This window comes from Oenanthe melanoleuca, chromosome Z (assembly GCF_029582105.1).
Source record: "Oenanthe melanoleuca isolate GR-GAL-2019-014 chromosome Z, OMel1.0, whole genome shotgun sequence".
Lineage (NCBI taxonomy): Eukaryota > Metazoa > Chordata > Aves > Passeriformes > Muscicapidae > Oenanthe > Oenanthe melanoleuca.
In genome coordinates, this window is record NC_079362.1 from 1,108,026 (window position 1) to 1,114,275 (window position 6,250).

Below are 6,250 nucleotides of genomic sequence, written 5' to 3' on the forward strand. Positions count from 1 at the left end.
GTAATAGGAGTAATTCTTTTATATGTTACTTGGTCTGGATCTTAAGAGAAGCTCTTATTCTCTTGAAGTCAAGAAGCTGAGGAATGAGAATTCCTATCTGTGCTGGAGGCTGGGCAGAGTACAGACATCATTTCTGAGGTAGACCAGCAGAGGAGACCACCAGGAAGGTCAGTATTGTTAGACAGCCAGGCTTTGGAGTGTCACAATCTGCCCCTCTGTGACACCACCCTCCACCGTTCAGTCATGCACAAGTTTTATCATGTAGCAAAACCTAGTGATATTTTTCTTTTCCTGTGGAAAGGAAATGCAGGGTATTTGGGATATAACCTGTCCTTCACTGGTATTTCATGTGTTTTGTAGTCCTGTTGTTTTGGAAAATCTGGATTTTGCAATCTGAGCGTGATTCCAAGGTTGGATGAATCTATGGCCTTTGAAGTATTTTATCTTCTGCTCTTGCTGCGGACAGTGAAATAAGATTTTTTCAAAGAGGGAATTGACTTTCCAAAATGGTCTTGCTGCGAAAATTCCAGCTGTTGTATGTTATTGAAAATCAGCAAAAAGAGGTTAGATGACAATTATATTAGCAAATGTATTGTAGCCTATTAATACATATTCAAAATATTTATCTTCATGTTTTCTCATTGTATTAAAATATTTTCTAATGTTTTCCACACTTTTTATTCTATTTTCAAAGAAAAAGAAATGAAAAATCTAGTCAATGCCTTGCATGTAGGTGTCTATCAAATGAAGAATTTTTTAAAACTGTGTTTTGCAGTGTTATTATTATGGAAATTATTTTACTGATACTGTGAATAAGGCACAACTTAATGGAATTTAAGTTCTGTATAACAAAACTATAAACCTGATACAAACCTCATTCAAATCAAAAAAGGTCTGATTTCTGCTGTCCTGTGATGATTCTGTTTTTTGTAACAGCTGATGTTAGTGTTCTGGTAATTAAGTATGCTAAAAACATTTTCTTTAGATACAATGAGCTCAGTTTAGCTGTGCCTGAACCTTTTCCCAGGAGCATTTCTATGACACTGTGAACTGCAGTCATTATTCCCAGATTCCCCAAACTACACAGATTTCCTTACAGATTTGCTCTGCATGATCAGATTTCATTCCTGTCACCTCTTGAAGAGATCTCAGAAGCCCTGCTGTCCCATCCAGAGACACAAAGAATGAAACAGGCTTCCCCAGCACCTACCACCAATTTCCACCTGCTGGGTCAGGATAGCCCACAGCATCTGAAATGGCATTGGACACCAAGGTGTTGCAGATTTCAACCAACTCCCCTTTCATATAATATTTTTTTTTGTGGGTTTGGTTTTGGTTTTCTTGTTTTGTTTCAAAATTTAACTTGCACTGTCTTTTTTTCACCTCCACTAGTCCATGCCAATACCCTCATTTGGAGTGGCTAAAGTCAGGAGTATTAATATTGTCAATTAATAAAGCAGGTTTATATTAAATTAAAACATGGGGTTGCTGCTGGTATGTTGGAAGACAGGACAGAAGTGTTGCTGGTCATCCTTCCTCTGTGTACAGCTATGTGCATTAAAATTAGTAAAAATCAGGAGATACTGTAAGGGGTAACATTCTTTAATACAAAACTGTGGTAAATGCTATCTTTGTATTAAAATGTGTCCCCAAAACATAGAACTGTGAAGACTCATTGTCAAAGCAGGTGGTATTCCAGATAATCCAGGGAGAGTAAATTTTAGTCTAAAACATTCTTTTCAGTTTATTCTTGAGGAAAAAGCACGTGTCCTTAAAGTGCTGTTGGGATCCTCCAGCTGAAAATGACTGCATTCCCCGATTTTTTAATTGGCTCCTACCTTACACCATTACCTAAACACTAGCTCTTTCATCTTCAGTAGCAGTGGTGGTGGCAGTCAGAAGGGTGTGGTTATGCTTGCCCTGTTTATCCTACCTTCTCAAAAGACCACAAGCACTTTTCCTGCTCCATCCTTGCTGCTTTTGTCCCTGTTGACATATCATGAGACTGTGAATATTTAGCAGCTGAGGCACCTGGGTCATTTACTTTGGAAATTAAGGAAGATTAAACATTGGCAATATCTAAAAGTAACTTTAAAATTTATTTTGTATTCACAGTTCTCAATCCTTCTTGACTGCTGCTAGCATTAGTGATATCCGTAGTCTCAGTTATAAAGGCCAATACTAACACTCGTTTGCTTATAGGCCAATGAATATAATCTAATATCCAGTGCCAAAATAATAGATTGCATCTCAAATTTCTTGTCCATGGAATCTAGGATCATGCTCCCATTTAATCTGTTTCGTTTATGTCCCTGGAAACATTTTGTTGCTCTGAGCAACTTGGTTTAGTGGGACAGGTTTTGGAAACAGATGATTGCTGAGGTTGCTTCCAACCCAAGCCATTTATGATTTTTTTTGAAATTAACTTAGAAATCCTAGAGTAATGTAGGCATCTACCATGGATTTATTCTGGTATTTTAAGAGGTAAATTTTATGTTTTTATTCTTGACATGGCATCAGTTTTAAGGCATTCAAGGATGCTTTCCTAAAGCATGATTTGGAATAGCCAGTGTTCTGTGTAAAAATGTCAGCATATTTCAAACAGGACATTTCTGTACAAAACCTTGTGATTTTATCCAATGTTTCAATGCAGGATGAAGCTGTAATTACAGTAGTGCTGTTTACAATATGAGATGATGTACATGTTGCTTGCTCAGAATATCCAGTTCCTGAAGACTTTTATCTTTTCACTGCACAATTTCTTGTTCCAAAAATTCATGGCAGTCTAATTGAAAATATCTGCATCTTCTTATGATAAACTGAAAACCATGATAGTTTAGTTTATTTGAGAAATTATTGCCTTGCTACCGTGGAGTTCCCAGTTCTAATCCCATTAAAAGGAAAGTCAAGTATTTTTAGGGTTTTACAGTGAACATATAACCATTGCAGTGCTGCCTTTGATCTGTAAGTGACAGCATTTATTAGTTGGTGCCAGTAGAATTTATAGCAGGATTGTCTGATGTTTCTGAAGTCTTGTCTATCACATTACTTAATTTCCAACTATATTATATGTAAATCAGCTGCAGCTTCATGCCAGCAGCACAATTTGCACAGTAATTGGTGGCATTTCACAATAATTCCATTTTCACATTACTGCTTAGTATACATTGGAGACAGAGGTTTTCATGAAGAAAATTCTTGCAAATCATCCCTCACCACCCTGGTGATTTTTATATTTTTGTCTAAGTGTTTAGGAATACCTTTTCATTGATTTAGTATTCATTCAGTCAATGACTGTGCAGCAAGCACTGTTGTAATGCCACTGCACATCCAATTTCCTACATCCTCCGATTTTAGCTAAGCTACACTATCTGGATCTAATTCTCCCAAGTCATATGAAAGGGTTGGAATAGGAGCCCCAGTCCATCCTTCAGCTGCTTTCTCACCAAGTGTTTACTGGCAAAATTTTAGGTCAAGTTATAGTGCAAGGTTTGTGCCTGATTTGGATTATGCCTGTATAGAAGATCTCAGCAGTGTGTGCTGGTAAACCAGTAGGAAAAATCAACCCCCACGCAATCACCATGAGAAAGATTTCAGGCTGGAAATGCAATTTATTAGAATTATTATAATAAATGCAGTGCAGAAACACTGACTTAAACCAGCAAGGTCAGAGTACAGCCTGGCACCCTGTTGGTCAGGATCGTGGTCACAGTCCACTTCAGCAGTGGTTGCAGTCCTGTTGGAGTGGTGGTTCTGGTCTTGTTGAAGGTGGTTGCTCTGTGGAAAGGTCTGGTCCTCCTGTGGAATTTGGGCCCACCTGTGGATGTTCAGTGACTGTGGTGTTCCAAGTCCTCCAACATCAAGATTATATGTGGTCAGACTCAGCTGGTACCTCCCCCCGGGCTGGGAGTTTCACAATGGAATGATGTCATCCTGTGAGTCATAGGATGGTTTTTGAGTCCTTGATGGTCATTCTAGCCTCGAGTTTTTGATGGCCCATTAACAAGGGTAACCTCCTCTAAATGGGTGTGACTATGCATCCTTGGAGGGAGCTCTCAGGGCTGAGTAATTTCCCCACCTCTCAAGGCTGGCTCTTTTTTTCCTTATCTCAAGCACCCAGCTCATAGTCTGAGGGGTGGAGTGTGTGCCAGGCCACTGTTGCAAGTGATCCATCGTTATCAGTTCATGATGTAGATGGAAGTGGAATACATAGTTTGATTACACCCATAGTGGCACCCTTTTTTCCTTGATGGCAATCCTTTTTACTTGAGCTGGCTAGATCATCAAGAGTTTTAAGTGACTAGCATTTATATTTTTATAGTGTTTTGCTTTGTCACCCCATCTGGGCATCTGAAAGAGTAGGATTTGAGACCTTATAGTTATTCTGCACTGACAGCATACCTTGGAGTTGTTCAAATAAAAGCTCCAAGACTGGTACTTCTACAAACATTTTGAAGATGAGGATGTGAAATTGTGCATAGAATACGTGCCCAGGTACTTTTAGATTACATCACTCACTGTGAGTATGGAGGTAATTTTATTGGAGGATTGTTGAGCCCCATACAGCCCCAGAGTCTGCCTTGACTAAGAGCCACCCTCTGAGATGTCTGCCCCTGGAGGGTATTCACTGGAGCTGTACTCACCATAAACTGAAAGAGGACCATTGCATAGTAATTGTTAAATGTCTGTACTAAATGTCACTAATTTAAATGTCTGTTTTGTAGTCAACTACTGCAGTCTTCCAAAGGTACAGGCTGGATACCAAGGAGACCTTTCAAAAAGAGCAGGACTTCCCTTTCTAATTTGGCAGGACATAGTGCTTTTCAGTGAGGACGTTCAGCACTAGGAAGAGTGTCATGTTTGAAGATGGACAGCTGCCCTTTTGAACCATGGTGAGTATGCTAATGTTGCTACTCGAGAGGTTATTTTCAGAAACATACAAGAAACAGAATCATTAACTAAAACACCTCAGTAAGAAGAGCTAAGGCTGAAAAGTTCCAGGACATCAGTATGGATTTTATAGCTCTTAAGGGTTACACTGATAATTGAAGAAGCTTTGCACACTCTAGTCAAAACAAAACTTTTACTGCTTCTTTTTCTTAGGTCAGCCCCAGCAGGGGATTAAATATCCATGTTTCTTCCTAAAAATGCATAATATGGTTTGATTTCCTTACTTAATAGTTCCATTCATAATCACAATATTATCAGAAAGGCATATATGGTAATCTTCTATTTATATTGCACAATATATTACACAATATCACACATCTGATGTAGATAGATTTGATGTTTCTATATATTATATGCAGGAAGTACCAGGTAGTCTGTAGCCAACTATTTTATACCCTAGTATTAGAGATGTTGAGTACTGTGTCATTGAAATATTGTAAGAAGCTTGTATCAAATAAATGCTGTCTGAGATTTCAATACTTGTTGGGTACAACATATGCCTCAAAGACATAAAGTTTTTCCAGAGAGGTCTGAAGGCTGAAGGTTCTTCTCTGGAAGTGAAGAGTGGGTCCTGCTTATTACTGGGTTAAAAGCAAAAACTAATTTCAGTGCTCTGTTCTCAGACTTAAATGCCATTGAGCATTTCTGACTACAGCCCTGAGACAGGAAAATTGTCAGAGTCGTACAGGTCCCTCTTCCCTCAGGGATTTTTTATGCTAATGCACAGATAACAACCCAAACCTTTACTTGCCTGCTTCATTATAGGCATTCTCAAATGATCTCTTTAATACACTTCTAGGAAAATGGTGCTGGAGAGGTTCTTCATCTGTGAGTACATGTAGGAAAAAAGTGTATGGACCAGTGTTTGGGAGGGAGATGTTTGGCACAGGAAGGCAGTTATTCACTGAGTGTGTTTTGGTCCTGCAGGATTATGGGTCCAGCTGCCTCCCACAGTATTCCCTACATGCTAGAACAAGCTCAACAATAAAGTTTCGGAGATATTGTCACAGTATAATCCTGATAAATGACTTTCAAAAATCAGCACTGTGGTAGAGTGGAAAAATGTCACTTGAACCTCTGCTTTCCTATCAGTCACATTGAGCCCAAGTTTTTTCTGTTTCTGCCTCTGGTTTGTGTGGAATACTCAAAATACCCATTTTTTTTAAAGGAACTCTGATTGTTTGAGGTGCAAGTTACAAATCTGCAATATTCTGAAAGGTGGTGGTTTTGTTATAAAGCATTAAGAGAAAATCGCAATACAGATGAGAAAAACAATTTCCTGCTCATGCTAAATGTGTAA